We start from the raw sequence: 23,348 nt of genomic DNA, 5'->3' as shown, positions 1-23,348 counted from the left end.
CCTGCGACAGGGTGAGCTCCCGTTGCTCGGTCCCTGCTCCTGCCAACCTAGCAGTTGGAAAGCATGAAGTGCAAATAGATAAATAGGTACCACTCCTGTGGGAAGATAAACAGCATTTCCGTGCTGTCAGGGGCTCAAGAGCAGAAGCACAGGGAAGGGAGGAGATGGAGAGCGAAGGGGAAGAATCCGAGGGGAGCGTAGGAGAAGATGACAGTGGCCCGAGAGATTCCATGAGCCTCTCCAGCGAATCGGAAGATTCACAGAACGGGGCGCTGGTGGCCAGGGCAAGGGGGTTCCCAAGGGGGACACTCCAGGAGCAAGGGGCCAGCGGGGACTCCCAGAGCAGCACTTGGAAATCAGGACCAGCTTCCCCACCAGAGCATAGTGGGGGGGGGAAGAGTCCCAGGTATCGGGGCCAGCGTATCCCCCACCAGGGAGAGAAGATGAGTCAGGGCTGACCACGCCTCCATCGGAGAGTCAGGCAAAGGAGGGGAGGTCAAGTCCAGCGAGTCTCCCGGAAGAGGGAAGCAGTGACAGAAGCAGTGTAACGGTCAGGAGGAAGGTCACTGGGTTGGCGCGAGAGACAAGTTCAAATGTACAGGAGCGCGGGACAGCAGAGAATGAGGATTGGGAACCAGGTCCTAAAGCCCGCCGGAGGCAGGGGGAGGAGTCAGGCGACTCAGCGTCAGAAGAGTCCAGAAAGGGGAATGCCCCAGCGGGCAGGAGGACCCAGAGGAGGAGAGAGCAGCGGAAGAGGTGGAGCAGGGCTAGGATCTTAAACTGGTGTCAGGGGAGAGGAGATTCAGACGGGACTCCAACGGTCTAGGGTTTAAGACGTAGAGCTGCGCGCTGTGGCTTTGAAATGGAAACAGAACTTCAATAAAGACTTTTGTACATAACGACGACCTGGCGTTGGTCCTCTGTGAGCTGGGACCTTGGGGCAGCTCTGACACGTGCGCTGCTCTGGTTCGTCAGGAGTGGCTTAGTCATACTGGCGACATGCCCTGGAAGCTGTACTCGGCCAGTAAAGTGAGATGTGCGCCGCAACCCCAGAGTCATCCGTGACTGGACCTAACGGTCAGAGGTCCCTTTACCTTTACTGATCCACTATGGTAGGCTCAATGACTTTGAGTGTGGTATGTGTAGCCCTGTTTCTTAGCACCATTATGATTTACAAACACACCAGTAACAAAAAGTTTCAAATATCCCACCTATTTCTTAGATATTATAAGAGGCAACAGGAAAATGTGCATCTTGGCAGTGTGGAAGAAGTGAACATAGTGATTTTGCCCACCCAATGGGGGAATAAACCAACCCACAGGCATTACAATATCCACATTCTAGATGTACTCTTTTTCCCCATTCAAGTTTCTTTCTCAGGCTCTGTCTGAGGCCATCATGCCCAGACTTGAGACTCGCAGCCTCTCATCAGACCCACTCTTATTCAGCAGCAACACATGCTGGCTGATTGCTGGTTGAGCTACTCATGAGCAAGCAGACTCTTCTTCCCCATGCTGCCACCATTAAGGGAAGTGCTCAACCCTGCAGGATGCGCTTGTTTCATAAATTGAAGGCCTACTTGATTGATTTCACACACGTTTCTGAGAGCATTGCTTATGTCTACAGAGCAAGTGCCATTGTTGGGTGTCTGATGGGACATGCACGTAAACTTGTCCCCTCTAAGGGAAATAATTTGCTATTCATAATAAAGGTAATCATTACAGGATGCCCAAATTACTATATATTTTTAAAAAGTAGTATAAAACACTGACAACTGGCCTCCACAGTCACTTATGGACACACTGTTAAAACCGTGTATATGGAAGACACTCATACTCTGCTATGAGTGATCACCAAAGAAGAAAAAAGAAGACTGGTGGAGATACTTATGAATTGCAGCACCATTACTAAACTAAAGCACCTCTTGGCTGGTCTTTCAAACTCATTGTTCAGGGGATTTCCAATCATGGTTAATCTCATGTAGCAACTGTCCTCCAAAAGAGAGCTGGTCTCCTCTCTTTATGTTTTGTATTTTGTGATGTGCTTCTTCAGCTTCTGACAATTCCACCATTGAATGGGGTGCTTTTTGAGAGGTCTATCTTTTTGAAAGACAGATGTTGGCTCAGCCCTTTTAGGGGCTTCTGTTATAACAAACACCACCCATGGCTGTCTTGTCTTTGATACATTCAATAGAAGATGCCACCTTATGAAGACGGGCTGTGCTGCTTCTGACTCCAGCATCTAACCCAGGAGAAAAAGACTGCTGTGTACTGGGACTTTATACTTAGGCTACCTCAGATTTATTGCACATATTAAAGTAGAAATACTGACCAATAAAAAATAGGCTGCACTTCAGTACACACATCTAGCAGGCAGTCTCTCCTCCACAGAGAAAATTCCAGATTAAAAGAGACCCAGGCAAAGGTATTTGGGAAAACAGTAAGACTTTATTTGAAGAAAATAAAAAAATTGGCCTAACTTTCCAGAATATTTCCTTGTAAACTTGGGGTGGCTTGTAAAGTTGAAACAGTACAGATATAGGCTTGGAGCTGATGATGGTCCTACTCAGAGTAGACCCACTGAAATTAATGAATGTAACTCAATTTAGGTCCATAAATTTTAATATATCTACGCTGAGCCTCAGGGCCAGCCCCAGACACTTTGGCACCTGAGGCAAATCAGACATTGGTGCACTTCTGGGAATTGTACTTTGTTAAGAGTACTTAACAACAGTCCTAGGAATTGTAATTTGCTAATGGTGCTTAAGAGAGCAATCTATCACCACACTGCCGCCCTTTTTAGTGAACCTCAAAAAATAGGGTTGAAGATAACACCCCCTTCTATAAACTGTTTCCAACTGCCTGACTCTAAATATCTTTTCACTGTGTTTTTGAAATTTTGTTTTGTTTTTCCCACCTGTGGGCATTATAGGAGTCTGTTTAAAGCATGTTGCATGTTCTTGGGTATGTGAAAGTTACATACATGAAATATTTAGGTTTATTATTTCCAGGGTACCCAGTGTGAGAGACTATGGTGTCCCAGAGAATTTATAACTCCTGGGTGGAGGACAGAGGTAGGCAAGTGGCTGATTGTGCCCTTTTCAAACATAACTCACCTGTTGTTGTTGTTGTTTAGTCGTTTAGTCGTGTCTGTCTCTTCGTGACCCCATGGACCAGAGCACGCCAGGCACTCCTGTCTTCCACTGCCTCCCACAGTTTGGTCAAACTCATGCTGGTAGCTTCGAGAACACTGTCCAACCATCTCATCCTCTGTCGTCCCCTTCTCCTTGTGCCCTCCATCTTTCCCAACATCAGAGTCTTTTCCAGGGAGTCTTCTCTTCTCATGAGGTGGCCAAAGTATTGGAGCCTCAGCTTCATGATCTGTCCTTCCAGTGGGCACTCAGGGCTGATTTCCTTAAGAATGGATAGGTTTGATCTTCTTGCAGTCCATGGGACTCTCAAGAGTCTCCTCCAGCACCATAATTCAAAAGCATCAATTTTTCGGCGATCAGCCTTCTTTATGGTCCAGCTCTCACTCCCGTACATCACTACTGGGAAAACCATAGCTTTAACTATACCGACCTTTGTTCGCAAGGTGATGTCTTGCCATGGCGAAGGGGCTTGAATAACTCAGAGAAGCTATGAGCTATGCCATACAGGGCCACTCAAGATGGACAGGTCATAGTGGAGAGTTTTGACCAAACGTGATCCACCTGGAGCAGGAACCAGCAAGCCACTCCAGTATCCCTGCCAAGAAAACTCCATGGACAAAGACAACTCACCTAGGAGTGTAAATTAAATGCAGTTTGCTTTTAGAGGTGAATCTGAATAATTGGCAGTTTCCAAAACGATAGAAGAAACAAAAGACAGCCATCCTTCAAAACTGAATTTTGCAGTGCAGTTCTCCAGCCAAGTAATGTGTCAAAAATGCATTTGCCCAGGCAGGTACATTATATGACCCATGAGAGTAGGAAAATAACAGGACTGCACGGAGAAGCGAAACCTGAAAAGAGGAAGTGGCTGCTTTCCTGCATTCTGCCTCAGGGTCTTACTGCCCACCCTCCTGTACAATGATGATGGGATAAAATCAGGCCAAATCTTTATTGACAGCAGCATGCAAGACAAGGGTTGGCATGGCATTGGTTCCCAGGATCATCTCATCATTCCACAAGCCCCATGTTGATGGAATGGATCCGCCCCAGATTTGGACCACCCCAAACTCATTCCATGGGAGTTGGCCAGTGTTGAACCTTGCTGTGATGCAAACTAAGTAAGCAAGCTCTCACTGGGAGACCAGGCTGCAAATTCCAACTAGGCAGATACCAAACCCAATATTAGGGGTGCCTATCAGTTTGCATTTCTGAGTGCAGAAAGTATTGATCTGATGTGTAGAGATCTTTCCTATTCTATTTAATTCAAGAGAGTTCTGGAAGCTTCTCTGTGTGAAAGAAACAAACAGAACGTTCCTGATGTTTTGGTTATACTTTCAGAGAAGCTGAGTACAGCTGGCTTAAACTGGTTGTCTTTATCTCTTTCTCCTCAAGGTCATGCTGACTATAAAAGTCAGCTCAGAAGGAGCCTGGGTTTCACTTTATCTATTTATCTCTCTTCCTTCTGGTGTGGTGTTCTGTACATAGTATGCTTAGTGTTAAGGTTTTAGACTTATTAGAAGTTATTGTAAGTTTACGTTAAGTCTGCTGCAACTGGATTTCTTATGGACAGTGCCAGTTCTGAATGTATGGGATTTGTGACCATTTTGCTCATTTGCCTTCAGCAGCAGTAAAGCTCTGCTGGATGGAATATACCGTATTTTCCCCTCTATAACAGATTTTTTCTCCTAAAAAGGAAGGGGAAATGTCTGTGCGTGTTATAGAGCAAATGTGTGGTCCCTGGAGCCGAAAAATCATGCAAAAATCAAATCGCGGCACTGCACGGAGAAGCGAAACCTGAAAAGAGGAAGTGGCTGCTTTCCTGCATTCTGCCTCAGGGTCTTACTGCCCACCCTCCTCTGTTTCGTTGCTGTGTTTGCTGAAACGGAACAAAGAGCAGGGAAAGCCCCTCCCCTCCAGGCAAGCAGAGGGGAATTCCTCTCTGTGCTGCTGGGGGAGAGGGAGAGAGAGAGGGGGAAGGGAGACAGAGAGGGGGGAGGGAGAGAGAGAGAGAGAGAGAGAGAGAGAGAGAGAGATGGCTGGCTTGGGTGGGGGAAAACTTTTGCCTTTCTTTCCTCCCTCCCGTTAAATCCCTCTCCTGCATTCTTAGCCAGCTGCTTCTCTGCACACCCCTCTCATGTCCCTTCTTTGTTTTTCCTTCGCTCCCCACTTAAAATGTGGTTACAAAGCATAGATCCACATGGATCCTCAGGATCTTTGCATTGGGTCACCCCAAATTCACCATCAGATCACATAGCATGTCCATGGCTAGAGCCTACCCCCCAAAATCACGCACCCACTGTTGCCTGGGGCTGCAATGGTGCAAAAATGTGGTTACAAAGCATGGATCCACAGGGATTCTCAGGATCTTTGCATTGGGTCACCCCAAATTCACCATCAGATCACATAGCATGTCCATGGCTACAGCCTGCACCAAAAAAATCACGCACCCACTGTTGCCTGGGGCTGCAATGGTGCAAAAATGTGGTTACAAAGCATGGATCCACAGGGATTCTCAGGATCTTTGCATTGGGTCACCCCAAATTCACCATCAGATCACATAGCATGTCCATGGCTACAGCCTGCACCAAAAAAATCACGCACCCACTGTTGCCTGGGGCTGCAATGGTGCAAAAATGTGGTTACAAAGCATGGATCCACAGGGATTCTCAGGATCTTTGCATTGGGTCACCCCAAATTCACCATCAGATCACATAGCATGTCCATGGCTACAGCCTGCACCAAAAAAATCACGCACCCACTGTTGCCTGGGGCTGCAATGGTGCAAAAATGTGGTTACAAAGCATGGATCCACAGGGATTCTCAGGATCTTTGCATTGGGTCACCCCAAATTCACCATCAGATCACATAGCATGTCCATGGCTACAGCCTGCACCAAAAAAATCACGCACCCACTGTTGCCTGGGGCTGCAATGGTGCAAAAATGTGGTTACAAAGCATGGATCCACAGGGATTCTCAGGATCTTTGCATTGGGTCACCCCAAATTCACCATCAGATCACATAGCATGTCCATGGCTACAGCCTGCACCAAAAAAATCATGCACCCACTGTTGCCTGGGGCTGCAATGGTGCAAAAATGTGGTTACAAAGCATGGATCCACAGGGATTCTCAGGATCTTTGCATTGGGTCACCCCAAATTCACCATCAGATCACATAGCATGCCCATGGCTACAGCCTGCACCAAAAAAATCACGCACCCACTGTTGCCTGGGGCTGCAATGGTGCAAAAATGTGGTTACAAAGCATGGATCCACAGGAATTCTCAGGATTTTTGCATTGGGTCACCCCAAATTCACCATCAGATCACATGTCTGTGGCCACAGCATGAAGCCCAAAAATGATACATCCACTGTTTCATTCAGAATGTTTTTTTCCCTTGTTTTCCTCCTCTAAAAACGATGTGCGTGTTATGGTCAGGTGCGTGTTATAGAGCGAAAAATACGGTAATTGCCTCTGGTCTATTTTTGGGGAATCCTGTAATGTATTTAAGTTTATACTCAGCTAGCTATACATTGGAATCTGCTCTGAATCAATATTAAGTAGAATTTCATGACAATGCCATGGTCAATCTTCCCCTCAGGCCCCTTGTATGGTCCCACCCTATACTATGTTGATTCTGTTCATTGCTATTTCCATCTTCAACAAACAATGTTTTTCTGCCTAACAAAGGAAGGCCATAATTTCACCAAAAAACCAATTAAACATCAATCACGCTGGGAGGGAAGCAAATGTTTTTTGGCCCTGTCAACCAGCCACCCAAAATTGCTCATTGAAGGCTCTAACCCAAGGGTGTGTGGGCAGGAAGATGCTCCAGGAGAAGCAGCCTTATATAGGTTTTTCTCTCCCTTTTGCAAGGGGCCTGTCTCACATAAAGGATACGGGGCAAAACCTTGCCCAGTATTTAGGTGCAATGTATGGGCCATAGCACCACTAGGCAAAAGTGTCTCAAGCTTATTGGGCAAAGAACAAGGCATACAGGGCAAAAAGTTTCCCAAAATGCCTGTTCTAGTGAAATGACATGCAAAAACGCATTGTGTTAGAGAAAATTGGAAAGAAAAATGTGCACCCAAGAAAAAATTTCCATTAAATGCTGATTCATTTTAATGAGCTTCTTAAAATTTAATTGTTATTGAATAATAATAATAATAATAATAACAATAATTTTATTATTTATACCCCGCCCATCTGGCTGGGCTTCCCCAGTTTGAAGTAAGTCAAACAAATCAATTAAAAAAAATAGAAGCACACAAACTTGCAAACTGTTGTGGAAATGTGGAGAACTCAATTGAAGACTGGAAAAATGAGAAATTGTGAGGAACCAAAACTGAAAGATTCTCTCATCCCTAGTAGAGGATAAGCATATTGAATAGTACTTCATGGCTGCAAATTTAGCCTGTCTGAAGCAGGGCATTTTCTCTATATGTGAAGGCTCCCCAGGCAATTCAGAACTCTGATTGTTCAGGATTCTAAATCACGCAGGGAACCTTGTTTCATCACTATATTGACAACTAGAAAACCCTACCCAAATAAACTAATGTATAATAAGCCAACCCTTAGCTAAGTATTAATCTTATCCATCAATGTCAAAGCAAAGAGGCAAGTGAGACTGAAGTCCTTTGTTTCCAAGTAAAGTGCCTAGTTTTGTTCATTATTCATATTTGTTTGCCTACAACAAAGACTCCTTGTGGCCAGATCTCTGTATAGTATCTTGAGGAAGTGTGTGGGAGTGCTTCACAAAAAAAACCCCAGCTTGAACAATCTGAAGAATAATAAGAGTGCTGTCCAATTTATGTGTATGGCAAGGGCAGGATGAGAAGACGGGCAAGGAATGTGAAATGTTCGAAATGTGGTTTGTTGCAAACATGGGGAGGAATCACACTCTTCCAATCATTCTGTCAGCACTTTCTAAAGTGGAGACTTAGAACCAGGGGAAGGGCCAAACGGGTTGTCAGGAGAGGGGCCCACCTCAATATCACCAGATTTCCCAAGGGCAATGTCACTGCTAACCAAAACTTCTCTTTTGGGGGGAGCAAACAAGCTCTCATCTCCTTGTCAACACAAAGAAGCCTTTCGCTCTTCTGATATTTGTCAGAGTTGAAAATCCCTGCTCACAACATTATGTCATGGAGAACTGTAGAAGAATACCCAATGCTCTTGAAGAGAAGTGTGGGTAATGTTTCTGGTAGTATATCCTAGACAGATACTATACTATGCTATTCTGAAATGTTTATTTGATTGTCCTTGAATCTTTCTGCCACACTTGCCATCCTCTCTTGCCACACCAGTATAAAAAGTAAAGGTAAAGGTACCCCTGCCCGTACGGGCCAGTCTTGCCAGACTCTGGGGTTGTGCGCCCATCTCACTCAAGAGGCCAGGGGCCAGCGCTGTCCGGAGACACTTCCGGGTCACGTGGCCAGCGTGACATCGCTGCTCTGGCGAGCCAGAGCCGCACACGGAAACGCCGTTTACCTTCCCGCTGGTAAGCGGTCCCTATTTATCTACTTGCACCCGGAGGTGCTTTCGAACTGCTAGGTTGGCAGGCGCTGGGACCGAGCAGCGGGAGCGCACCCCGCCGCAGGGATTCGAACCGCCGACCTTTCGATCGGCAAGTCCTAGGCGCTGAGGCTTTAACCCACAGCGCCACCTGCGTCCCTTCCACACCAGTGTACCACACCCTTTAAGAACCACTGGCCTAGTTGACAATTACCCTTGGTCCGGCTGATAATATCTCTGTTTCATTGTTTCTTGTGCCTTGCACATGGTGACAAACCTGTTGCTTTTCTCTGAGACCAAATTCATGCCCTGCATGAATTAGAGAGAGAAGTTTGGTTTTGCTTTGAGACTAATTTCTGCCACAACGTTTGTTTCAACCTCTTTCTATATGGTACTTCCAAAATAAACCATTTTTTTTTGAAGGGTGCTGTTGGGTTGGTTTCAATTTCTTTAACATTAACTACTGAAGAAATATTTAGCATCCAATGGGGACGCAGGTGGCGCTGTGGGTTAAAGCCTCAGCGCCTAGGACTTGCCGATCGAAAGGTCGGCGGTTCGAATCCCTGCGGCGGGGTGCGCTCCCGCTGCTCGGTCCCAGAGCCTGCCAACCTAGCAGTTCGAAAGCACCTCCGGGTGCAAGTAGATAAATAGGGACCGCTTACCAGCGGGAAGGTAAACGGCGTTTCCGTGTGCGGCTCTGGCTCGCCAGAGCAGCGATGTCACGCTGGCCACGTGACCCGGAAGTGTCTCCGGACAGCGCTGGTCCCTGGTCTCTTAAGTGAGATGGCGCACAACCCCAGAGTCTGTCAAGACTGGCCCGTATGGGCAGGGGTACCTTTACCTTTACCTTTATACACCAGGTGCTGAAGATAAAATGACTTTCAACACAGCACTGGATATTTTACTGTATTTAAGGGTGAATTGTTGTTTTTCAATGCCTTGCCCGCTAGCAAATTCACATTTGTGTTTGTGTGTTTTTTAAAAAGGTATGGTCTTTCATTGTGTGGCAAGATCCTTCCATGTATAGAGTTGAACACACAGCGGTTACTTTGTGCATGTTCTAATGAACGTTTGTATGTCATAGGATGATGCCACTTTCCTGATGCATGTTCATGTCAGCCCTTCTGAACATCTGAAAAGAGCTTGTGAGCCAAGAAGACGTATGATGGCACTTCCCTCCCTGTCTATCTGTAGTGTATCATAGCTAAAAGACGTGTGTACATTATTCGTCCTGTTCTGAAACTCCTCCAGCTTCCTAAACATTTCTTCCCCCACAAAAGTAGCTTCTGTGTTCCTACTCTATTCTCAGGGTGCCTCCGAATTTCTTTATAATTTTGGTGGTGCTGGGCTCAGCTGTTGTGGAGTGCATGTCTGTACTTTAGTTTCCATTAAATTTTTCTCCAGCATTTGCAAACTCCCAGGCTGCCTATTCTTCCTGATCTAATAAGAGCCCCTTAGGAAGAGTTGCTTCTAGAAATCATCTCCTGAGCTTTAATTGAAGCATGGGAAGCCAGGGAGTCAGACTACCGAACACCTGAGATCTGTGTGCTTGCTGATTTTGTTTTTCAGGGGATGTCTTAGTTTTTTTTTTTTAAAAAAAAAAATAACCATCATTCCACACTGATTTCTTTGAAAGGGCAAAGACTAAAAAATAACAATGAAGAGCTTTCAGATGCTTGGTGGGCAGCCTCCCTGCCTATCTGCACTTACAGGAAAGTCCATCGAAGGACATAATGAGATTTTCAGAAAGCAGGGGACCTGGGTACGCTGAGGTACTTAGATCTCCTGGGAGATGATATGTAGACTGAAAGAAAGGACACTCACAAAACCTTTTGGCCAATTTGGAAATAACCTAAGGACAACCCCCATAACCTATAGAAAAATTCACCTATATTTCACTTTGCCTTTCATAATTTTCAAATGTGATTTCTTTTCTCTTCAGTAGATGAGAAATGTTTGGGGTTTTTTAAGCAGAAGAAACTTTTAGCAAAACACTATTTACCAGTGCTCTCATTACCAGTCAAGTCATCCTAAAGAAATATGGAAACATACACATACTGTAATTTAATACTAGGTTATTCCCTATAATTTAATCATGGTGTTCCGTTGCGTCAGAGGTGGTTTAGTCCTGCTGGCCACATGACCCGGAAAGCTGTCTGTGGACAAACGCTGGCTCCCTCGGCCTGAAAGTGAGATAAGCGCCGCAACCTCATAGTCGCTTTTGACTGGACTTATCTGTCCAGGGGTCCTTTACATTTTCAATTTCATCTCAATGTTAAAGAAAGGCCTTTCTCCCCTCCCATTCCATATAACAAAACACAATTTGATCCTTGATTTTTCTTCTTCAGTGACAGATCTTTATGTACATAATGCTGGCATGTTCACCTTCCCTATTGGCTTCAGAGGCAGACGTATTTCAATGGCTCTGTGGGGTTGAGGCAAAGCCTCCCTCTCCCAAATGCTCACCATATCGTGCCTATGCTGCAACAATCCAAGACCCACTAACCAGAGAGTAGGCATCCCTGAATTCAACAGGTCTTACTTCTGAGTAGACATCAGACTACTTTGCTACATTTCTAATGCCTGCATGGGATACACTATATCAGCCCACGAATCCCAGCATGCAGCAGCAGACTGAATGAACACAGAGTTGTGTGGAAGAAAGTTTGTGCATGGTAGAAGTGTGGTGCTGAGCAGAGGAGCTCCATAAGGCATTACAAACTTAGAAAGCAGGGATTGAAACATTTGGAGAAACTCTGTATTATAGAAGCTGTTGCTTTAAGAAACAATGGGAGCGAGAACCCTAGAGAAAGCAAAACAGAAACTGTCTTGAGGGAGCAAAGAGTTAAAACCCAGTCTTATAAGGTATACAGGGGGGGCAGCTGTTGTTGGGTCCCCAGCTGCAACTCCCATCATCTCTAGCTAGCAGGACCAGTGGTCAGGGATGATGGGAGTTGTAGTCCAAAAACAGCGGGGGATGCAAGTTTGAGAAGCACTGGATCCTATGCATGTAAATTCAGAAGTAAGTTTCACTGGGTTCAATTGAGCTTGCATCCAAGTAATGTAACTTGAACGCAAGTTACATTAATTAGTGATAGATATTCACAGCTTTGAAATTAAATTACAACAATTTCCCATTAGCATGAAGTTAATCTGGTTCCAACAGTGAGCAGATCTGCGAACAGTGGCAATTTCCCAACCAATTGCTGTTTCAATCGGGATTCTTTTACTTCCTACACTGTTGGAAGTGTATTTTTCACTTTGCAGTTCATGCAATGGGATTAGACAATCCTATCTCGATCATAGTCTGATTTAAACTAAGTGAACATGGCACATGTACATCATTTCCAGAGTGCAGACCCTAACATCTCATGCCCTATTCCCCCCGCCCCAATTTCTTCTAATATTACTTTTTGTACTCATTATTTGGTTGGAGAACTGTATCACAAAATTCAGAAAAGGGCAAATTTCAAAGAATAGCTGTGTTTAGGCTTTATTTATTCAAAAAAAAGGTGTAGATTTGCGTTAAAATGTGAATTAAATCCAAATTTCAGCCTGTGGTCAGTGTAAAATCCCTGCATATTTTTAGCGGTTTGTGTGTGCAAATTCTGCTACAGATCATCGAGGTAATTTAAAATGCAAGTATTCTAACCAATTCTATTTTAGCTTGTGGTACATGACTAAGCATATTGCAAAACACTCAGGTGATACGAGTACTACTGGTAAGGTCAAGAAGTGCAATTCGACGTTAAGACTTGAGTAATGGCTGAGGTCTGAAAGAAGTCACATTTAAGCTTAAAATGTCTTGCACGTTTACCATCAACTTACAGCTCCGGCATTGTACAGTGGATGCAACAAGGTGGAAAATGGAATAACCAGGACCTCCTGCAGAGCTCAAATTTACAGGAAACATTGATGAAGCCCAGAGAGGTTTTAAACACAGGTTTGACCTATATGTGGAATCAATTGGAGCAGAAGTGAAATGAGACTCTTAGGTTTGCCCTGCTTGTTAGGAGTCTAGGATCAGGCTGGTCTTGATGTGTGGAGCAGTTACATGCCCTAGCGATAAATCAGTTATTGTAATGTGTGTCATGTTGCGCTTGGAGAAATAAAGAAAGAAACAGCTGTTTCTCGTGCAGGTATAAAACAACATACTAGTGCAGCTATCAAAGAATGCATTATGAAGTTGAGATTAATCAGTGCTGTCTTGACATTTCAACATATGTTAGGACCGCTAACAAAAACTGCAACAAGAAGAGGCCATACCTTCTAACATTTTTGGGATGGAAATAGGGACATCCTATTCCATCATCATCATTTTACCCCATCATTTTGCCCCACTCTGTAGCTTCCAAGAAATATAAAAACATACTAAAACATTAAACATTTAAAACCTTCCCTATACAGTGGTACCTTGGTTCTCAATTGGCTAAGTTGTTGAACAAATCGGCTCCCGAACGCCGCAAGCCTGGAAGTAAGTGTTCCAGTTTGTGAACGTTTTCAGAAGCCGAACATCTGACACGGCTTCCCATTGAGTGCAGGAATCTCCTGCTGCCAATTGGAAGCCGCACTTTGGTTTTTGAACAGTTTCAGGTGTCGAACGGACTCCCGGAATGGATTAAGTTTGAGAACCAAGGTACAGGGCTGCCTTCAGATGGCTCGGGGGTCAGATAACTTCATAACCTTCAAAATTTCTCCAATGAAAATAAGGACATCCTACCAAAACCTTCGACATTTTTCTGTTGAAAATGGGGATGTCATAAGGAAAAAGCAGGATATTCTGGGGTCAAATCAGACACTGGGATGGCTTCTCTAAATACAGGACTGTCCCTGGAAAATAGGGACAGATGGAGGTTCTAAGAGGCACTAAGTGAGAGAAACAATTTCAAAAGGACCTACGTCTTGTTTGCAGCAATGGTCACAGAGCACAATATGTTTAAACTTTTTTCAGTGTCAAGTAATCCAATGTCATCAAAACAGCTTCCTGTTTCTGTATGGTTTGGAGGTTGTGAAACTAAACAGTAGTTTTCAACACTGGCAGCACCTTTTTACGAAAGGCCTAGGAAGAACAACATATGATTTTCTTTTATATACTTTACTTCATGGACCTAACTATATTGTCATATGGCTTCATTCCACCTTAGTGCAGAAGCTGTTTGCCCCATGGTGTGGAGTGGCTGGGGCAATCCAGTCAGATGGGTGGGGTACAAATAATAAAGTTGTTGTTGTAGTTGTTGTTGTAGTTGTTGTTGTTGTTGTTGTTGTTGTTGTAATGCTAGCTTCCCAGCAATAGGGGTCACTGCTGCTTGCTGGGAAGGGTTAGATAGTGGGAGGTAGGTGCAGTGGGGGCACACTGGCGGAAGCATTGAATTTGCTCCCTTGTTATGCCAATTCCATCCCAAATTCCCCTACTCCCCCCCCCCCCGTAAGTGGCAGTGACCCCACCACTGAAAGCTAGCATTAGAGCTCTGCACCACCAGGAAGGCTGTTTCTGCCTTCGTGGTGTGGTTGCCTTTGGCTGCTACATCTTTGAATTAAGCAAGATTCAAAGCAAATTTGGTGGGTTATTCTTATAACAGACCTTAGATCACCTCACTAAGGTGATAAAGTCAAGGCAACTTCTTCTGTACCTGACCTGTTAATTCATCCCTTGTCCTTATCAGACACATACTTGCTTCATTCCCCTATTCCACCTTCAGTAGTCCAGGGAGGGGAACAATGTGAAGGTTCAGCAGAGCGTTATGGGAGGTAGAGGTAAAAGGTAAAGGACCCCTAGACTGTTAAGTCCAATGAAAGGCAACTATGGGGTGCGCTCATCTTGCTTTCAGGCCGAGGGAGTTGGCATTTGTCCACAGACAGCTTTCTGGGTCATGTGGCCAGCAGGACTAAACTGCTTCTGGTGCAACGGAACACTGTGATGGAAAGCAGAGAGCACGGAAATGCTGTTTACCTTCCGCAGTGGCACCTATTTATCTACTGGCACTGGCATATTTTTGAACTGCTAAGATGGCAGGAGCTGGGACAGAGCAATGGGAGCTCACCCCATCATGGGGATTCGAACCGCCGACCTTCTGATTGGCAAGACCAAGAGGCTCAGTGGTTTAGACCACAGCGCCACCCACATCCCAGATGGGAGAAGCCACTGTTGGCACAACTTCTGTCATTGCACATGCGCCAGCAGAGCAATCACATTATTCTCCAGGGCTGCTTGGGAGTTGTCAGTTGCCTGTCAAACTATGGCCAATGCTTAGATTTCTGGCAATGCTTTAGTCCAAGAGGTAGCTTTACCAACTAGGCTGAAAGCATGTACTGTATTCTACTCCCATTTTCTTCTGTTTGATATGTCGCTCCTTTATGAGTGTCTCCTGGGCAGCCAGAAGCCTATTTCAGTCTCAGGCAAGATAACAGAAATATCTCTACACGACTTGTTCTTCTTCCAGAGGTTTTTAATTTATTTTAAATGGGGCTGATTTTGACGTTGTTGGGATTAGTTATTGTTTTAGAACTGAGAGCATTTTAGTTTTCAGCTCCCATCTTTTATTATTAGTCTTTAGACAATCTAACTTTCTCACAAAAGAGGAAAATGATGCATTGTTTGTTTTACAATGATGCTAAGTTTGCCTTGCCCCAAACACTTCTATAGCCTGTGCCTCATCTCCTTGGCTTGGACCTCCCCATCACCCACCCTCCATTTTTATGTTACTGGAGGTGGTTTCAATGGAGAGGTTCAGTCTAGGCCAGGAGATCCACAGGCTTCAGTTGCTACCATACGTGGGTGGCCCATCTGAAGCATCTGGGAGATGTCTCAAGTCCAATAGCAATGATTTAAATTTTAGGGCTTGCCAGAACACATGCTTCAGAGCTTTTTAATAAACAACACCTATCGTTCAGGAGGGGGAGAAAGAGAGTAATCTGGAAAAGGTGCCCTCGGAAATGTCTTAGGCTAAATGAGTCTTTTATTTTTATCCTTTGGGAATGATTTAATACGACTCCGTTTTGCTCCCAGTGAGAAGCTCTGGTCTTGTTTTTCTCTGTGTCTGGAACAAATTGAAATAGCTTTGCTGAACCAATGGGTACAACGGAGCCTCTTGCCCAGCAACGATTGTTTCATGACAGGCTTTTCAGACCTTCTCATTCTTCTCCCTTTGGGATAGTTCTGTGGTTTCCATGCCATTAATGGCAGACTTGCAAAGCACAGTCTAGAGTCAGATGTTATTATTGTTGATCTGATAACATCTAATCAACTCTTTCCCACCACTGCTCACTTAAATCAACCATTTGACTGGGATCTTCTACTACAAGACAGAAACAGAGATCTGTGCTCTCACTCTGCAGTTCTGCCATGTTTTGGAACAGGAGCACCCAGTGTTTTGAGGTGGGTGTTAGCACAGCCACACTCTGACAACAACCAGTTGGTTCTATATGTTGCTGTTGTGGTGGTGTTAATTTATTAATTAATTAAATTTCTATAACATCCTTTAACCAAATTTCTAAAGGCAGTTTGCAGCATAAAAATACAAAATAAAAACACAAAATACATAATAAAAACAAGAGGAAAGCAAACCAATAAGCTCCCTCCCTCAAGCACATTTAAAAGGACACAGACTGCCTTTGACTTCAGGATTTTTCAGTCTCTTGTTGAGAACTGGCTGTTCCATAGGCAGCCTCCCAAGGTGTGTGGGGGTGTGTGTCAAAATACACAAACATAGAATTTTCTTGTTTTAAACTCTTAGTAACCATACTTTGCAACAAGGAGGTTTTGTAATAAATTCAGGGGCAAGCCAAAGCAACCAAACCAACAGACTTCAAAATCCCATTTCTCAGTTCTACTGAAAATTAATTGCACTGAAATGGGCTTAGCTGTTGCTGGATCTAGCCCTTAATGTTCAAAATCCACTCTGGAGGTGCTCCCATGCATACAAATTTTATCAGCTTCTGTAAAGAGGGGGAAATGGTATAGCTGTTTTTAGATATCTGATTACAGTGAATGGGGTGGTGGGGAGAAAGAGATACCTTTGTTTTTAACAGGTCTAATTTGTTCCCAATAATGAGTTGACCCAGAAACACAAGAGTGGCTTTGAAACAGATTGGAGTTACAGATACAAGCATAGCTGTCAACTGTCCCTTATTTGGTGGGAAACTCCCTTATCCCAGCGCCGTGTCCCGCTGCTGTCCCTTATTGATGATGTCCCTTAAATTTCCCAGGTTTCAAAGGAAGCAGCTCCTCTCTCTCCCTCCCTGCTGGCCAGGGAGGAGGGAGTGTCCAACTGTATTGCTTGGCTGCCCCGCCCACCCCCCTCCAGCCTTCTCTCACCAGCCTCGGCCCCCGGGAGCCCCTTCCCGTCGGGACTGGCGGGAGCTTCAGACCCTTCTGCCGCCATCCTCCTTGCAGCCGCCGAACTGAGCGTCTCTGCCTGGGGCCTCCCCTCTGCCCGCTGCCGCCGCTCCCGCTAGGCTGTGCTGCGGCTGTGCTGCTGAAGGACCCGAATGAGATGGGCAGCCTGGCGCAGCCTATGAATTGCTGAGGAGCTTTGAGAGGAGAGCGAGGGCAACCACAGAGAAAGCAGTTCAGAGAGAGGAGGAGGAGGCGCAGGCAGGTGTTCCAAGGGCTAATCATAGAGGGGGAAAGCGGATGAAGGACCGCAAGCGCTTCTCCCATAGATTTTTAGTGGTAGACTAGCATAGATGGTCTGATCTGCAGGTTTACTTTGGGCGCTATTTGCCCCCCCCTCTTCCTCCTGCCCACCTGATGGAACTGAGAGCTGCAGATGGAGCACGAGAGAAAAGATACAGAACTGCAGCAGCATCTTCGTAGCTTGGACTTCGTTTTGCACAAAAAGTGGTTGCTGCTTGTAGTTATTTAATTGCAGTGTTTCATCAGCTGGTGTCTTGAGCAGAAACCTCTGGAAACAAAGGGCTAAAAACTGGTGCTGCTCTCCAAAATTATCTGGTCCCTTTTAACTTCGCATTTCAACTGGTTGACTAAAATCCCTTATTTTGGCTGCTGATCCCTTATTTTCGAGGCTGCTGGTCCCTTATTTTCAAATCTGCAAGTTGGATCTTAAAATAGATCCAAAATTGAAGTTTAAATTGTGACTGGCTGTGCTGTAAATGGCACAGCCTAGAATAGTCTCACTCAAATACTGATGATGCTGTCCAGGGGACCATTCCACAATAAGCAGTTTGTCAGCTGAACTCGGAAAACTAAGCCTAATAATGCAAGTAAACAGGGCACTTAATGATGCAAGCCTTGGGAGCAAGGTACTCAGTTACTCAGTAGTCTTTTAAGGCCTGTGACTCTAATAAAGCTCCCATAGAAAAACCATATTTCCTCCCCAAAGAGCAATATCTTTTTTGGCCATGCCTTGGTGCAGAGAGGAATGTGCTTTGAAAAATGACACCTGAATACAAAGCAATGGAAATAGATTGAGATATGAAAGACATAGGGCCTGCGTTTTACTTGAGAGCTTTGGCTGTAGCACAGAAACCATTTTTTCCACTTATTCCAAAGTGGCTGGGTTTTCATTGCCTGTTCAGTTCTCTAGGTAAGAATCTGCCAGTGGTTTGTTTGCTTTCTTTTCTTTTCTTTTCTTTTCTTTTGACAAGGTCACTTATGCACAGTGCAATTTATTATTTATATAGCACCATCAGCATGCAAGGATCTTTAATGTCTTGTTAAAGGACAGTCCTGACAAGCTAAGATACATTTCTGAAGTGCAAAAAGAAATCAGCCATATTTCTAAAAATCAGCCCCTCTGCCTCTTTATGCAGGTAGCAACAAAAGACGAATTGAAATATATATATGGATGGAACTTAAATGATGAGAGGCCTTGGATGAAATGCACTGACCAACTCCCAGAAGGGTTTCTTCATATTGTCGATGCACGGAGAAATCTCGGCTTGGCAAGCAGTGAAGTGGAAGTGAGCAATTAGTTGCACAACCAAATTCCCTGTAATTCAGGGTTACAAAATTTAACCCTCACAGATATGCCCATATAGATTGGGCTTTCCCAACCAGGGCCGTCTTACCCATAGGCACTAGGGGTGCCGGGCTCTCAGGTGCACCAGGCCGAGAGGCCGGGGCCGAGATTTGGAGAACGGGGATTGGGAAGAGCCGACAGCAGCTGCCGAGCAGAGCAGAGCCCGTCGGAGCGCCGAAGCGCTTCTGCTGCAGGCAAGCGAGGTGCTGTGGCAGCCGGCTGGCTCCACCCTCCTGCGCGCCTGGGATTGGCGGGCTGTCAAGAGGCCCACCCAGAGCTCTGCTTGCCCCCCAGCCCCCCCAGCCTTGCTCTACTGCCTCCTCTGCCTCAGGCTCCTCTGTTGCGGCTAAGACGGGCAACCCTTAAAAAAGGTCAACAACTTTGGGCAACCTGGGGGGGAGCGCCGGGTGGGTCTTTGCCCTGTTCCCAACTTGATACATACCAGGTATTATACTACAGCTTCAGTCAGTCGCCGCTGCTGCCTTGGGCTCGACCATTGTTGTACTGGGCTGTGCCCCCCCCCCCCGGTGCCCTAACTATTTGCAATAGTAGGTGGTGGGAATTATAGCCTGAAATGTCTGGAAGACATGATGTAGATAGCTCCTGCAGCATACCACACAAACACAAGTAAACTGCCTTTTACTCCTAACTCCTCTTATCAATTTTATTTTTGTGTTATCTGAACCCCTCTTTTTCTTTGAACAAGCCCAATAAGTTATAGCTAGTTAACATGTTTTGTAAATCCCCCCCCCAAGATTTAAACAGGGCACCCTGAATTTACAGAAGCAGCTTATTCCATTTCCCTGACATTTCGCTGTTAATTTCTGCATTATCTGTGAACTGTCACATGATGCAAAGGCCACTTCTGGAAACATAACAGAATATAGGGCAAATTCAGTGCTCATTTGTGTGTGCTTTTTTTAAAATCCTGGAAGCAAATAACACAGAAATGAGAGGTAAAATTGTGCTATATTCCACCATAACTCCATGAGTGGCTTTTATGTTGTGTGAAAGCTCAAATTAACAACTTGGGGAAATGGAAAAAAATGGCATGTGAATGCAGCCTAAGTTAACTTAAGGCCTACATAAGATGAGTGGTTTGAGCATTTGAGGAGTTTTCATTGAAGACTGTAGTTAGATCTGCATTTTGCATTCTTTCCAAACGTACTTTCTTTCTTTTTCATTAACTTGAGTAGACAGGCTGGTATGAAATATACTGGTCATATGACATATTTTTGTAAAACAGATACGTGTGTGCAGAAAACACAATTGACTTGTCTGAAATTCATCACGTTTATTTACAGTCTGGAAATCTAATTTGGAGAATGGGTTTGAAAATTGTTTATACCTGGAGGGTGGAATCCTTCTGACAATAAAAGGATTACATGGCAAGAACTCCTTCTCCATTTCAAAACATCTAGAGAGCGGGGGAGAGAATCTCTTTGCTTCATTACCTATACATCACACTTTGCTTTCAAGCATTATAAATGTGACACCTTTTTTGTCCTTGAAAAGCAGCTGTATTGTTACGCCTTTGTCCCAGATGGTGTTAAATGACAAGAGGAGAGTCGCAGAAGCAATTTAAGAAAGTTGCTTAAATCTCGACAGGCACATATTGTGTTCTGTATTGAGAGCTGGGAAGCGATGGTTCCTTCAAGTCAGAATTGCACATGGCTTTTGAAGGTTTCCATGGGATTCAGCTCTTATAGTTGTGTATCCTTTACTTTCATGGTTTTCGCCTTGTTAAACATGGGGGTGGGACTGCCTTTCAGGATCTCTGTTGAATTACCAGTTCCCGTATGAGTACGCATGTGTCCAAAGGGAGGGCATATCCAATTCCCTCTCATCCATCCATATAGAAAATGTCAGGTCACCTTCTGGTTGTCCCCATGCTGTGGGAGGGATTCCAGAGCATACTGGTAATTTAGATTTGCATAGATTGAAGCACTCTGTCACCCCAGCACATCAAATCCACTTAAGAAATACAGTCTTTTTCAACTAGGAAAGTGAAGGGGAAATGCAGTCAAAAGTGTGGGAGGAACCAATTATTGATGCATACGCAAATCAGGATGGATATCCATTGTTGTGTAAGCTTCCCCCAAAATAAAAATCCTCAGTAAACAGATCATTTGGAGAAGCCTATAAACGCATGACAATTAAAACCACAGGTTTATGAAACAGCAGGCACTAACTCGGTCTTAAGCAATAGTGCCAAGTTCATCAGAAGAGTCTCTCAAGACAATAAGCATCTTGTTGTTCTCTTAACAAGATATTGATGCAAAGTGCTTGCTCCCTGCTGTGGAATTCTTCAAAGGGTGCAATGTACCACTTGATCAGAGACTTCTCCCTTGTGCTTAGGGATCTCTAACATCCAGTCCAGGGCTGCAGCTTGCAGTACTGCTAGTAACATCAAGAGTCTTCCACTCAGGCACTTGCTTCCCAGGAGCCTAGGGGTCACCTGGGACGGAGAGGTGGTAGAGACTGCAATGGGAATCCTTGCCCAGACAGTTTAGGCTGGGGAGAGACACATGGTCTTTGGAAAGGAAAGGGATGATGGTTCCCTCAAGATGGTTCATCTGGTTTTCCTTCTTTGGCATTACCATACGACAGCCCATGAGGCACCAGGGCAGACTTCTCCCTTTCTTCCTCCATACGCAGCCCAACCAGTGCTTTCCCACACATCTCCGTCTGGCTTTCCTTTTCCGGATCTCTCTTTCTTACCTCTTGGGCCAACCTTACCCTAGTATCTCCAGCTATCCTGTCTCTCCATCTTCTGTGTCATCAATACCCATCTGAACATCTGACACCATTTTAAGGATACAACAGTGACTTCTGGTGCTGTTCCACCCTCCTGGATTGGCTACAGCTGGTCTCCTTGCCACTAGGGCTGGGCGATACCTGGTTTTCAATATCACAATATATCACCAGCTAAACATCACAATATCTTGATATATCTGTGGTGGTGGACAGCCTTGCTGGGCCTCCCTGTGGCAGCAGAGGGTCCTGCCAAATCTCCCTGCAGATGTAGCCCTACAATGAGCTAACCTATATCAGGGGTGGTAGTCTATAGACACATGCAAGGATTGGTAGTTCAGAAACACATCTGTAGCTCTATTCTGGTGCTTGTGGCAAGAAGAAGAAGAAGAGTTTGGATTTGATATCCTGCCTTTAAGGAGTCTCAAAGTGGCTAACATTCTCCTTTCCCTTCCTCCCCCACAACAAACACTCTATGAGGTGAGTGGGGCTGAGAGACTTCAGAGAAGTGTGACTGGCCCAAGGTCACCCAGCAGCTGCATGTGGAGGAGCGGGGATGCGAACCCGGTTCCCCAGATTACAAGACTACTGCTCTTAACCACTACACCACACTGGCTCTCACCACACTTAGAATCTTGCGACTGTGAATCTTGTTTTGTCTCAATTCAGCTGCAAGTTATCAGGTGTTGTAGGACTCTGAATTCAAAACACATGATACATAAAGCACCACAGAGTAAAGGAATGCTAACACCCCAGTGTCTTGAATGGGATTTAAAAATGTACAACTGTGAACTGGATTATGACCAGCTTCTTTAAACAATAGCATGGAATTTGATACAATTGTAGATGAATATTGAGGGCAAGTAATTTTACTATAACATAGCTGAAAACCTTTCTAACCATGATCAATGATTATTTTAACAGTGTGCTCATGCTGCGATGACAATTAGGATTTTAGATAATGCTATCTTTTGATATCTGTGCTTAGAAAGGATTCCTGCTGGTCTAATGAGCAGCAAAATATGTAGTGCTGTGTTTGTGCTTAATTTTAGGCATGACCAAAACTCCCGTGGGGGATTTTAATCTGATCTTCTTCAAAACAATACCAACTCATTATGTTCCCATAACAAAATGAAAAAATGCACGTCGTTCCAAACTGGCAGGTCTACATGGTACATGGAGCTGAGTCTAGGAACAGGTCTGGAATAAACCTTGTTAGAATGGGACACATTAAGATTGGAATATGTGTTTTCTATGGCTGCAATCAGCACACAATTAGGCTGCTTAAATCCTGTTGATTTAAGCACTATTGTGGAAAACATGAATAGTGTTTATGTCTACTTGGGTACAAGATTTCATCATCTCTCTCCTCTCTCTCTCTCTCTCTCTCTCTCTCTGTGTGTGTGTGTGTGTGTGTACACGTCCATAAAAGATGAAACCTTGTACACAATTAGACTTAATATATATAAAACAAAACAGAATTTCTTGACATCTCTATAAGATTGCAATGGGCAAAATTGCAGATACGCATTTTGGAAATGTCAGTTGTAAAAACCACCCTTCAGAATTCCCTCCATCACATTGACCCATCACATTCTCACAACCACTTGCTGTTCTTTGATACATATTGAAAGTAGGTTGGCTCCTCTTTCATTCCAGTTTTGGTTTTTTTTACATTTGTGTTGGATTTATTTTAGACTATTTGCCTTGTGTGCTTTTGTCCAAGCACATACATTGAAAAAGTAACTTAAAACATTGAGTGAGCGAGTGAATAAATCTCTCCTCAGATGAAGGGTGAATTTATATAAATCATTTCTGAGAAAATATCACAGAAAACCTCTAATTTCCCCATGGTTAATTTGTTACGTTTGACCATTTCCGAGAACACTTTTTCCTGAAAATTGAAACATAGGTAGAAGTGAAGAGAGACTATTCTAACTTAAGAACAGT

The sequence above is a fragment of the Podarcis gaigeae genome (assembly GCF_964106915.1).
Source record: "Podarcis gaigeae genome assembly, chromosome: 4".
Taxonomy (NCBI): Eukaryota; Metazoa; Chordata; class Lepidosauria; order Squamata; family Lacertidae; genus Podarcis; species Podarcis gaigeae.
The sequence above is the reverse complement of the archived record's forward strand: the minus strand, read 5'-3'. Positions refer to the sequence as shown.